The sequence below is a fragment of the Anneissia japonica genome, unplaced genomic scaffold (genome assembly GCF_011630105.1).
Source record: "Anneissia japonica isolate Jap-2015-1 unplaced genomic scaffold, ASM1163010v1 scaffold288039_len1115542_cov189, whole genome shotgun sequence".
Classification (NCBI taxonomy): Eukaryota; Metazoa; Echinodermata; class Crinoidea; order Comatulida; family Comatulidae; genus Anneissia; species Anneissia japonica.
Window position 1 is genome coordinate 190479 of NW_022726160.1, and position 14212 is coordinate 204690.

A 14212-nucleotide genomic window follows, 5' to 3' on the forward strand; every position below is an offset into this window, starting at 1 on the left:
CCCATGTACATTCGTTCTGCATATTGAGTGGAGCTGTTGCCGGTGGTTATGTCTTTTGACTTCGAATTTATCCAGTACCTGACAGTACCACGATTTTCCCTCCAGACTGCTAAATTATTTTAGTGGGAAGTCACTAGCATTGAGAAGTTTCACAGTGTTTAAATCGCATGCATTGTAATTAAACATAAAACATATCATAAAATTTAAAACCAAGCCAAACCCAAAGCGATTACTTCCACATTAAACCTCCAAGCAAAAAAATTACCAAGTATAATTATAATTGATTGCTTCCCAGCTTATAATGCAGACGGCTACACTTGCTGGAATACAAACCCCTAAAATTATTCAGAATATGTTGGAAAACAATAGCAATTTGATATATTTGAATATGCTTTCAAATGCTATTCCACATTCTACAGCTGATTCGTTGATGACTTTGATTGATACTCTTAAAACGTTCATTATATTGTTTAGCTGTCATTAATCTTAAAATTGTAATACTTGTTGTGACCGGATAAAATAAATTTATTATACTACTATCTAAGTAAACATTTTTATGGGTTATAAATATTTATGAATATATCCAAACACCTGTGCTTTTATCAAAGATTATGAATAATGAATCTGCATAATTTGTTTACATTATTAATGTTAATTACAGTCCCATTATAATTCGAGTTTGTATAATTCCATATAGGCCTATCATTCTATTAAGTCACGTGTCCATAATAAATTCACTCGGAATTACAAGTCTCGTGTAGTCCAATAAATTACAAATCCTACGCACTTAAGCATCTACCATTTTCTCAAAAACTTCTGTAATAGGCCTATGACAGATTTTTTAACATTTATTTTTATTATTATTTTTTTTTTATTTATTTATTTTTTTTTGTGTTGATGAGGGAATGATACCCTGTTTGACTTAAATTGCACAAACGGCGATCTTTGTGCCAGTTATTGTTTCATGATTACATCTCAGTTGATGATGTCGACCTCCTATTATAATCAAAATCGTCTCGTGGTCAGTCTGCTCCGGGTGGTTCTACATCTTGCGGGTTTTGTGTTCAAAATTGAACTTTCAATTTTCAAAGTAAGGCACATTTTCTAAGACATCATGCTAAAGATAAAATTTTTCACCCCAACCCGCAACACCGCGCTTGACAGAATGATAAGCGTTATGCTGCATCTAACAATAGGCCTATTGGACAAAATCTCAAATACCACACTATCCCCACTCTATACTTTCTCTCGCATGGCCCAGTACCCATTTTTTCTCTAGATCCGCCCTTGCTTTATGAATTATAATGTCTAAAGATATACATTGATAGATTGTACATTATGAATATATGTGCATCTCTTTTATCATTATTATTATTATTATTATTATTATTATTATTATTATTATTATTATTATTATTATTATCAGGCTTGTAGTGACCAAATTTGTCACCAATTTTTATAGGCCTAATATTGTTCGTTGTGCTTGCTGTTGGTGCTATAAGAAATTCAACATCACACTAATTTATTCATAAACAATATTAAATGAATTATTTCTCTTTGGCAATTATTACTACTAAGCCTATGAAGGACGTCTGACCAGGCTAGGTTCATCACAAGATCAATTTAGATTGCTAAATCAATGTTAAAAAGCGATGTTAATATAGTCTTTAATGTTTTAAAGTTTGTTTCAAAGTGTTTTGTTGTAATGGAGTAGAGACTGCTGATTCAAGAAGCAAATAATAACGATGTAGACGTTCACAGGGTTAATCATAGGTATATTTAATAGATAGGCATATCTCTTTACAAAGAACTTGCAACATTTTTTAGAAAATAAGCCTAGATTTAAAAATGTATGCTTAAATAATGGATATCATCACGTCATTGGGTTTTCTCCTGCGCGATGTTTATGGAATATGGCAATTATTTCCCCACATCTCCAACTGTATGGAAAAAGCCAAAGCCTAAAAGAACAAAACGATGAGTAAAATGCAAATAAGAACCATATAGCGGATGACTAGCAACCTACGACAAAATACAATATGGCGCAAAATATTATTTTATGTTTTTGCCTTCTCCTCTCCATCCTCTCTCTCTCTCTCTCGTCCGTCTCCTTTATCCATCTACTCTTATGTTCTCAGATATAATTCTTACGTGGACCACACGAATAACGGCCATCCTCAGTTTCTGTACACACTTCCATGCCTTGTGGACAAGGATTCGGTTCACATGCTGTGCGGTCGTTACCATTAACGCCATCTTCACATGAAATGAAAAACGAAATAACAAATTTAAGTTAAAAAGCAGTATTAGTGGTGGTTGTGGTTATTGTGGTCAGTTTCATAGCCGGATTTTTAACAATGTGGGACAATCCTAGGTCCACTAATTGTTAATCTATTTTACTTGGTTATTGACTGTGTGCTGTGGACCCGTTTTTAAACTATGTATTTTTTTAAATGATAGACAAGACTGAAAAACTGCCTCCTGCAACCTAAAAAAATATAGATGTTACATTGAAAAAAGTACCAAGGGAATGATATTCAAATTCGGACACTACCCACCATACTCAAGGATTTTGTGAAAAGATCCCTCGATTAACACGTCCTTACAATGGTTTTGTTTCTTATAATGGGTCCACGTTTTTTAGTTTCTCCACCCATGAAATGTTCCACCTTTTAAAAGATGGGTACACCATACTTAGATTTTACGTGTACAGTAAAATGAAATGGAAATAACAATTGTGTGGTCCTATGTTTTAAAAAGTCAAATTATATGTGTAAAAAATAAATAATGTGGCCCGATTTGAAATTTGTAAAAAATCAAATCGAACGTGGACCCATTTAAAAAAAACTTGACTCATTTTTTGTTTACGTTTCAAAACAAGATAATGTGAACCTATTAAAACATGTCACCCACCCATTTTTTGCATAAATTATGACTAATTGACTCTTTTCATGCATATTTAATAATATGGACTACATTAATATGGAGACTTATGGCATTGGTGCTGTGGTAGTATAAAGCCTAGTTGTAGCAGTAGAAATCATATCATATCGTTATGGTTACCGATCGTTATTATTATTATTATTATTATTATTATTATTATTATTATTATTATTATTATTGTTATTATTATCATTCCTATTTTAAGAAATTATCAATTGACCACAATATCAGACCTGAATAGCGATTTTAGACAAGTCTCCTTAAATATGTACAGACAAATCTGATTGAAACTATAAAATTTCTGCTTATTTTGAATATACTGTTCCTCTTTTGGTTTATAAGGAATACAACATTAGGCCATGTGAAATAAAAAGAGTTGTTGCTCGTCCTTTTCTTTTAAAAATGTCGGGAGGGATTGATTTTTTTAATCAGTAATAAAACACTCCATTTATACATGCCAAGTTTGAATCCTCCAAGGAGTGCAAGACCTCATGTAAATGGTGGCTGACTTTGCCGGATCTTCCAGTATAGCGTTTGATCAAGCGGAATTTACACGAACAAACAACTGAAAGACAAACTATTTACCCAAGGAAAGCCAAGGCCTAGCCGAGGTTGAATGATGGGCAGAAAGACAATATTTTTGTGAGTTTTGGAAAAAAAATATTGGTCGGGTGATTTTTTTGAAGTAGGGAGGAGACGATCAACAACTTTTTTTTTTTACATGGCCTTACAGTTCAGTACGGCCTACTTTTCACAGGAGTCAATGTATGACATGGCATTATGCAAAAAAAAAACAAACAAACAAACAAACAAACAAACAAACAAACAAAAAAACCCCACGGAAACATCCCGGTCAAATAAGACCCGTTTTTGTTTCAACTGCGACCGACACGGAAATGTCAAGTAATAAATGAACACTAAAACGGCTCATTCTATCGTCTGTAGTTTTATAAAGTGTTATTATGCCTACTTTCTGTCTCTTATACACATCTTCCGTCTCCTTTATCCATCTACTCTTATGTTCTCAGATATAATTCTTACGTGGACCACACGAATAACGGCCATCCTCAGTTTCTGTACACACTTCCATGCCTTGTGGACAAGGATTCGGTTCACATGCTGTGCGGTCGTTACCATTAACGCCATCTTCACATGAAATGAAAAACGAAATAACAAATTTAAGTTAAAAAGCAGTATTAGTGGTGGTTGTGGTGATTGTGGTCAGTTACATAGCCGGATTTTTAACAATGTGGGACAATCCTAGGTCCACTAATTGTTAATCTATTTTACACGTGTTATTGACTGTGTGCTGTGGACCCGTTTTTAAACTATGTATTTTTTTAAAATATTGCACATTGCCCCTATGCGCTTTACAGAGAAATAATATAGGCCAACTGAGAGAAAGCAAATAACAATAAAATAAAATAAAAATAATCATAATAACAATAACAATGAGACTAAACTATTCCTATTCCTTAAACTAATTAATGGTTGGCCGTTGACTCCGTGGAGCTCATCCGCCCTTATGGCATTGGTCCTGTGGTAGTATAAAGCCTAGTTGTAGCGGTAGAAATCATATCATATCGTTATGGTTACCGATCGTTATTGTTATTATTATTATTATTATTATTATTATTATTATTATTATTATTATTATTATTATTATTATTATTATTATTATTATCATTATTATTATTATTATTATTATTATTATTATCATTCCTATTTTAAGAAATTATCAATTGACCACAATATCAGACCTGAATAGCGATTTTAGACAAGTCTCCTTAAATATGTACAGAAAAATCTGATTGAAACTAAAACATTTAGCTTATTTTGAATATACTGTTCCTCTTTTGGTTTATAAGGAATACAACATTAGGCCATGTGAAATAAAAAGAGTTGTTGCTCGTCCTTTTCTTTTAAAAATGTCGGGAGGGATTGATTTTTTAAATCAGTAATAAAACACTCCATTTATACATGCCAAGTTTGAATCCTCCATGGAGTGCAAGACCTCATGTAAATGGTGGCTGACTTTGCCGGATCTTCCAGTATAGCGTTTGATCAAGCGGAATTTACACGAACAAACAACTGAAAGACAAACTATTTACCCAAGGAAAGCCAAGGCCTAGCCGAGGTTGAATGATGGGCAGAAAGACAATATTTTTGTGAGTTTTGGAAAAAAAATATTGGTCGGGTGATTTTTTTGAAGTAGGGAGGAGACGATCAACAACTTTTTTTTTTTACATGGCCTTACAGTTCAGTACGGCCTACTTTTCACAGGAGTCAATGTATGACATGGCATTATGCAAAAAAAAAACAAACAAACAAACAAACAAACAAACAAACAAACAAAAAAACCCCACGGAAACATCCCGGTCAAATAAGACCCGTTTTTGTTTCAACTGCGACCGACACGGAAATGTCAAGTAATAAATGAACACTAAAACGGCTCATTCTATCGTCTGTAGTTTTATAAAGTGTTATTATGCCTACTTTTAGTCGACATCTATAATGTATATACAGTTTAGCCATTTTCTGAAACCAGTTTTTAATAACTGTTAATAAAATGATAGAAGTATACAGAATGACAATTTGTTTATATGATTCGAGTTTCGAAGTATTCACTCTTGAGTTAAAACTACACGATTGCCCGTTCCATAACCTTGATTGTCGATCAATTTTTAATCAAACGACTAACCTCCAAGCCCGCCTCCAACTGCCTGCATCATTCCGACTGTATACATCGAAAGAAATATCATTGTAAACAACAACAATCGGACCATCTTCTCCCAAACTTCGATTGATCTATCAATAGATGAACAAAATATGTTGATACCTGACCAAAAAAAAAAAAAAAAAAAAAATCCACACCCACACCGGAACGTCAAAAAAATGTTATCATTTCTTCACTGGAACATGACAAACTATTATAGAAGGTTTCGTTTTGATCCATTGATTAGGTTTCTGATATATTTAGGTTTGGGACGTCAGAAGTTTAAATGACCCTCAACTTTACACCCTAAACTGGATCGTCATAAACACATAATAATGTCTTCCTTGTAACTTGGTTAAACTTTACAAAAAGTTATACTGTATTCAGATCAGTTGAACATTTTGGAAATATCTGGTGTACAGCATTTGCCCTATAATCCCTTTAATTGGTCCTCATATCCACACCCCACTTTCGATTGACACTAAATATTAAGCATATCATTGATATTATGGTCTATGCTTCGATTCGACAGATTTTGAAAAAGAGCCAACCACTGAAAGTGACCAAAGTGCCGGGTAGAATAACCCAATGCAAAAAGTTAGGGAAAAAAGTATGTACGAAAAAGAAAAAAGAAAAAAAATGGCTTTTCCACCTAATGCTGGGAAAAGCAAATTATCGCTTACCAGTAGAATAAGGCAGACGGCTACAACGCTGGTGCTAGAATACAAACTGCTCTATAGTATACTGACTATCTTATAAACAACTATCTATAAATACACCCCGAAAATTATTCAGAATATGTGGAAAAACAATAACAATTTGATAATTTGAATGTTTTCAAATGCTATTCCATATTCTAGAACAGCTGATTCGTTGACTTTGTTCACTCTGGAAAGATTCATTATAATGACCGTATTCGACTGGTCGTTCTTCGTTAAACCACGCCCACCTGCGCAGTGGTAAAATCAAGGTAAAATCCTGCTTAACGAAGACGACCAGTCGAATAGAAAATTGGTAAATACTCGACAAAACAAAATGGCTGCATAGTTACCATGATACACGCTGCGTAATCAAGGCTGCCTCGGATTGTAGTAGTATGAGTTTTTCGTTAAAAAAAATTCTGTCCCCCATCTTAGTAGTTTTCTTGTTTTGACCGAATATAATACATTAAAATTAATTATACTACTATCTAACCTTTAATTTTTTTTATGGATTATACATATTTATGAATATATCCAAACACCTGTACATTTATCAACAAATATGGATAATGAATTAGCATAATTTGTTTGTATTATTGATGTTAATTACAGTCCCACTCTTTAAAATTCACGCTTATATACTTCGTATTTATATCATTCTATTAAGCCACGTGCCCGCCCATAATACCTACATTAGGTATTAGGCCTACACGTCTCGTGTAGGCATATAAATTACAAATCCTCTGCACTTACCAATCTCATAAATATATCCCTTTTTCCTCGGATCAAGGAATAGAGTGACGTTTTATATTTTAATAAGGGTTAACCTTCCAATTTATAATAATAATTAATAATAATAATAATGATAATAATAATAATAATAATTCATAATATTTAAATTAGAATTAGCGCCATTCGGTACTTATTTACTTTGTCTTCACACTCCTCAAAGATTATATCTAATGTACCTTAAGCACTAATATAACATATATATATATATATATATATATAGTATATATATATATATATATAGTATATATATATACATATACATATATATATATATGTATATATATATATATATATATATAGGCCTATATAAGATAAGATACACTTTATTGCTCCAAGTCGGAAATTCAGTTCCCGCATTAAAATACAATTGACAGTAAAACGATTAAAAGAATGATGAAATATAATAAAATATAAAAATTACAATGTAAAAGAGATATCAAACAAAGACCATTAAAACATTATAAGTCACCAAAGCATTATTATTATTATTATTATTATTATTATTATTATTATTATTATTATTATTATTATTATTATTATTATTATTATTATTATTATTATTATTATTATTATTATTATTATTATTATTATTATTATTATACTGTTACTATCATTTTTCATTTTCATCATCATTATTATCATAATTAAAAGTTTTGTTAAAAGCTTTAACACCTTGGGGAACGATTGAGGAAGAATAGCGCCATGTGCGCGCTGCCGGCGGCCTCAGTCTACCACTCCGAACAATCATTGAGTCAATAATTTCAGAGTAAAGGGGATGGGTCACGTCTTCAATGATGCTCTGAAACACCTTCTCTAACCGGAGGTGGTAACCTTAGTCCGCCGACAGGCAACACACACCGGCCACTCTCTCAACCTTTCGGATCAGACGATTGATTCTTTCCTTGTCACAGTTAGATACATTTCCTCCCCAACCCACAATATAATAGCTCCAGACACTTAAAATTACAGAATTATAAAAGATACCTAAAATTTTACTGCACACATTAAACGACCTAAGTTTACGAAGACAATACATCCTGCTGTTAAGCTTTTTCATCATATGATCGGTATGATCATCCCATGTGAGAGTGTTATTAAATATTACGCCTAAATATGTATATGATTTGGCCTGCTCAATTTCAGTACCGGTACCTTTAATAATAATTGGATCTAATAGTGGCTTATTTTTACGAAAATCGATAATCATTTCCTTAGTTTTCATTGTGTTAAGCTGTAAATAGTTAGCATCACAATAGTTGATGAATATTTCAATTTCATTAGAATAGTTAGAAAAATCATTATTTCTAATTAGACCAATTGTTTCTGTATCATCAGCGAACGTAATAACGGGTACACTTTCATGTGAAGACCTGTAGTCCGATGTATATAATGTATAAACAAATGAAGCAAACACTGTTCCCTGTGGAAAACCTGTGTTAGTAGATATAGTATCTGATTTGACAGCATTACTGAGTTTAACATATTGGGTACGATTAGTAATAAAATTAAGAACTAAGCAGATTAAATTAAAAGGTATATCCATGTTAATCATTTTGTCAACTAAAATTATGCGGTTGGGTGGTATTGAATGCGGAGGAGAAATCATAAAACATAATTCGGGCCAGACTGCCATGGTTAGAACGATCATGGAGGTATATACCTCCATGGAACGATCAAGGTGAGAGTATAGCTTATTAAGTGTAAGTATAATTGCATCGGATGTGCTCCTAGAGGATCTATAAGCAAATTGATAAGGATTAATATGAGCTTATGTAATAATGGAGTTCGAGACTTGAGAATTATTTTTTTCACATATTTTCATGATAACAGGTGTTAATGCTACTGGTCTCAAATCATTCATACACGTTATAGAAGACTTTTTTTGGCACCGGAATTATACATGAGTTCTTCCAAATATCTGGAAATGAGCAGGATTTAAAACAAAGATTAAAAATATCAGAAAAAACACAGGATAACTGATTAGCACAATTCTTGAGAATTCGTGGCTTAAGACGGTCTGAGCCGGTTGCTTTTGATTATACGGGTATACGGGCTTGCGATTGTCAATCTATGCAGTTTTGCAATAAAAATTTAGTATGGGGAGTTGGGGGCTGTGAACTAATCTTTAACTACTAGTACAGAAACAAATAACGAGGTACAACCTTACAGGGTTCATCAGAGGAATATTTAATAGATCATTCCTTATTTATTTATTTATTTAATATTAATACTTGCAACATCATAGCAAATTCAAGTTTTTAAATGTATGTTTAGATAATAGATCAAACCATCATCGAATGGATACTTCACTCTTTAATGCAACGCTAGTATTCCTTCCAAACTGGTGTCCTTTTTATCTGATGTTTCAATTTATGCAATAAAGTAGGCTTTACCCTATGATATCCCCAAAGCTATGGAAAATGGAGTGATCTGAAAAAAAAAACAAAAAAAAAAAAAACAGAAATACGTGAGTAAAAATTTATATACAATGTTTGATTATAGTTGGTCTTCATTTAAAAAAAATGCATATATACAAAAATGTAAAACATGTTATCAGGAGGCTGAATTGTGAAATAATATATATACATAAGTAACAAAGTAAAGATTCCATAGGCCTATTATACTTGGTACCGGTACCGTGATAATGACATAATTAATGTCGAAATATTGAATCCCAACACGATGGCGTGTATTTCAATACTTGGAGTATGTATCATACTTTCTTATCTGAGATTAATCAGTGGACCTTTCGGATTGTGGTGCGTAGTATTTTATACTTTTTTCTTGAAATTTTACGTTACATAACATGAGTGATCAATATACCTAAGCCCCGCCCCTTAAATATTATTGCTAAGGTTCCACAAAACAACAACAGTATATTAAAACCATAGAGCTATTCTTATTATAACGCTATTGGCTAAAACATGCGCAAACACGCGTGTTGTGGAACATGTGTGCTTGTTCTGATTGGTCAGTTGTTAAGTTTCACCTTGGTTAAACACTCCGGAAAAGGTTAATTGTTGAGTACATAAATTTATTCTTTTATTGGTATGTTTTTTTGTAACTGAATTTCTTATAGTTTATTGCCAACACTCAGTCATGGCCACTATCATGGTAATCATGTTTTAATAGAAAAGAGATATTATAATGTATTATTATAATATTTAATAGAAAAGGGATGCAAGAAACTTAATGGTTTTATAAAAAGTACTGTACGCTCATCTGATTCTCATACCCTTATGAAATTGTATACCTCACTCTCTAGGCCTTTAATGGAATATTGTGTTCCATTGTGTGTTGCCCTTTCAGCAAAATCAAATCTCTCAAATCAAACTTGAATCAATCCAACGCAGTTTCACCAGATCTTAGTTTCCCTTTGTCCGCCATGACCATCCCTCCCGTATATCATATGAGGAAATGCTCTTATCAACTTAATAATACCCCATTACTATTTAACCGTCTGTTGTGTTTATATATTATGTTTGTTATTAAATGCTTCTACGGTGCTTTCTCTATTGACCAATCATTTTGACCAGAGCTTCGAGTTAGAAAACCAGAACTCTTAAGATTTATTCATCAGAAGGCTAGAACCAACAAGTTATTTTTATTCAACCTTTATTCGCTTTCCCCGCATTTGGGACACCATTACTAATTTCCTTCTGACATTCAACTTCAATCTGTGCTTAACCTTTGTTCAGTCTTTGCAGCTTAGAAAACACATCTTCCAACAATTGTAACAAACAAGTAAAGGCTGTCTCTTATACACATCTAGATGTGTATAAGAGACAGATATAAGGATGCTGTGTGTTTAATGTCGTTATCATCGGACAATCGTGCCTGCTCATCGTGGTAAGCATTGTTGCTCGCTGTGATCGCTGATTCTCGCTCGTGCATATGTCCCGTTGCATATTTGTTTCAAATTCAATTCAAAGTAATATTTATTTGATTCCTTTTCAATTCGTACAAAAATATAATACAAGATCATAACAAATTCATGAGAAAAGGAAAGAGGCACAAACCAAGGAAGAAAAATCATCTTGTGACGATAAACATTGTTGTTCTTGTTAAGTGTTTATTTAATTTCTGTCAATTCATGCTGAGATGCACTCGAAAGTGATTTAGTTTGCTATTGGTTTCCCCCCCGGGCATTAATGTGACTTTAATTATTGGTCTGTATTGCTTATTGTTCATTACTAGTTGTTGTAAATGCTTACCGGAATAAATAAATGAAATAGCCTAAATATAGTTTTACAAACTCTTACCAATATTTTTTGATTTGATTCTTTTTCTTTGATTAGTGCATTTATAGCCAAGGATAATTTCGAAGCATGTTTCACCGCCTGCACAAGGATTCGAATCACAAGGTCCATGCCTGGGCGTAGTAAAACTCTCTGAAAAATAATATAAACATCACATAAAATTAAAAAAAAAAAATAAATAAAATAAATAGATAGTATTATTATAAGGTAGTATTAGAATAGTAGTAAGCCTACTGCCGTAGCACTACTAGTAATGCGTTGTGGTGATGAAAACGGCTTATACTATCGTCTGTAGTTATTAGGCCTGCCTATTTCCAGTCAACAATTTCAATGCATACGGTATTATAGCCCATTACTGCAACCAGTTTTCAACAAATGTTGATAAAAAAAATGTCCAACTCAGACAGCGTCGCACGACGCGGCCCGACGCGATTTGTTGACGCGTCAGATCTATGTGAGTTAAATCAATGTAAACACAGAGGTGATGGTCAGCTTCGAGGACAGTCGCGTCGTAGAATACTAAATAATGTTTAAACATTTCACAACGGCTTATATTATTGCTCTTCTACGACGATGAATCGCGTCGGGCTTATGGCAAGCCGTTTTATCATTTACCTCTGAATTACGGGCTGCGTCGTACGACGCTGTATGAGTTGGACTTAAGAATAAGTTGCATACAATGACAAATCTGACACAATTTTTGAAACAGTCATGAACTACAGGATCACTCCCTTTATGATGTTGATCAATTTAAATAATACTAAACGACAGACCTTCAAATGTCTGCATCATCACAACTGTATACATCGAAAGAAATATCATTGAAAGTAAAAACAATCGAACCATCTTCTCCCAAACGTCGACCAATCTGTCAATAGAAGAAATAATTTGGAATAATATGCCTGCATCACAAAAAGTTTGGCTTAATATATATATTAGGACCTAATAAATAAATTTTACTGTATTGTACTTCCTGTTTCATTACTCAGTTCTGATTGGTAAATACCATTTTTTATACTATATGTATAAGCCTATGTTAGATTTTTTTCATTTTTTTCTCTTTCGTGGGGCAACCCACTTTTATTCATTCTTCTTTTTCAATGTCATTTTCATTCATTTGTACTTATTTTTAAAAATAATCATGTATAAAAAAATAAAAAGTATAGATGAAACAGTGTTTGGTATTTCAAATAAAAAAATAAATAAATAAGACCTTAAGAAATAAAAATTATATAAAATCACATATTGTTATGTTGTTATTTTTTTTTTAAATTTAAGAAAATTCTTAGATAGGCCCTATTTGGTTGGCGTAACAAATGGGGAAGTTTAATTAAGAGAGGTCCATATTATTATAAATTAAAAAAGTAAATAAGCCCTTAAAGTAAAGGAAATCAGACAATACAAATAATTAATAGTCGTATATTTACACAGAATACTGTACATACAAGTAGGTGCATGGTAATATACAACATTCAATATATTTGTAAATGATTGAGCAGCTTGTTTTTAACAGTCGCCCATTTCTTCTCAGCATTACTTATGTTACATGAATATTCGTTTGTTATTAAATTCTTAAGTTCAACATTGAATAAATTCCAAATAACTTTTGATTCTTGATTTTCCTTTTTGTCGATATTTTAGTTAAACAGGCTTTGTAAATACAAAACGTAAACAGAGACATAAGTTCATTTATCGATATGAACTTATGAACTTACGATAAAAAACCAGCTTGGAAAAACTTTTCTTATGTTTTCGTCAATGGAAATGCATTCAAGAATCATTGTGTTGAATTTTTCCCAAGATGGTTGGATTGCTCTACACTGAAACAACATATGTTTATCTGTCTCAATTTCTCTATATGACATCTGTCACATACAATCAGTAGGGGATAAATTCCAGATTTTTAGCCGTTTTTTACAGGCAAGAATACGATGCATGAGTTTGAAGTTTATGATGTGTTTTACACAAGGTACATTTTTTATACCATATGTCTTCCCAATTAAAATCTTCATTGCCAAACCCCATCTCCCATTTTGATTAAGTGATTGGGGGTATAGAGATATTATTAATAAAGTGCATATAGAAAAATGATGATATGTGCTTCTTATCAAATATGGATTCTAACTTAACTTGGTTTTCATCTTTTTCTGTTTTATTTTACTGTTTTAAGCCTATGCTAGATCTTAATAATAAAAATAACAATGAACATTTGTTTTGCGCCGGTATCCATTTAGAAAGGTGCTCATACGACGCACTGACACAACAGCGCACTTCAGAAGCTTCCACCCAAAATTTTTAATTTCTTTATTTATTAATTCTAAAAAGTAATCAAGGCGGGAGTCAATCATTTCAAATTGAGTACTGCCTCGAGAACGAAAGCAGCATCACTGTCACCCTGGGTACATGCAGACACTCCGTTTGGCAAAATGCTGGGCTCCGGTAGTGTTCCACCATGGGCTCGGTTTACTCACTTTACTGCTATCAAAATATCCGTTTTATTTTATTATACTTCAATAAATTTGTGTTCCACAAGTCAACCTTCAATGATTGTACATCTTCTTCTCATTGTTTGATTATTATATTATATTATATTTATTATATTATATTATATTATATTATATTATATTATATTATGTTATGTTATGTTATGTTATGTTATGTTATGTTATATTATATTATATTATATTATAGGCCTATTATACTATGTTCTATTATATTTATTTTTATTTTATTTATTCCGGTATAAAACATGAAATTGCAAACAGCAGTCAAGGCCGAAATGTTTTGTATTGCAATTTATA

General features: G+C 32.3%; 3 long non-coding RNA genes across 3 annotated transcripts in view; all 3 read right to left on the reverse strand.

The window, feature by feature from the left end:
• Positions 1-1758: 1758 nt before the first annotated feature.
• LOC117113063 lies at positions 1759-2262 on the reverse strand. The gene is made up of 2 exons (XR_004446141.1): positions 2152-2262; positions 1759-1961 (listed from the first exon to the last, which is right to left on the reverse strand). It is a non-coding gene; the product is annotated as an uncharacterized LOC117113063 (long non-coding RNA).
• A 1699-nt stretch (positions 2263-3961) lies between these two features.
• LOC117113062 lies at positions 3962-6469 on the reverse strand. The gene is made up of 3 exons (XR_004446140.1): positions 6343-6469; positions 5645-5751; positions 3962-4089 (listed from the first exon to the last, which is right to left on the reverse strand). It is a non-coding gene; the product is annotated as an uncharacterized LOC117113062 (long non-coding RNA).
• A 2605-nt stretch (positions 6470-9074) lies between these two features.
• Positions 9075-14212, reverse strand: part of LOC117113011 — a 5368-nt gene continuing 230 nt past the window's right edge. Inside the window, exons 2-4 of the long non-coding RNA XR_004446133.1 lie at positions 12185-12279; positions 11415-11543; positions 9075-9582 (exon numbers count right to left, since the gene is read on the reverse strand). This is a non-coding gene — a long non-coding RNA (uncharacterized LOC117113011). The remainder of the gene's footprint in view (positions 9583-11414; positions 11544-12184; positions 12280-14212) is intronic.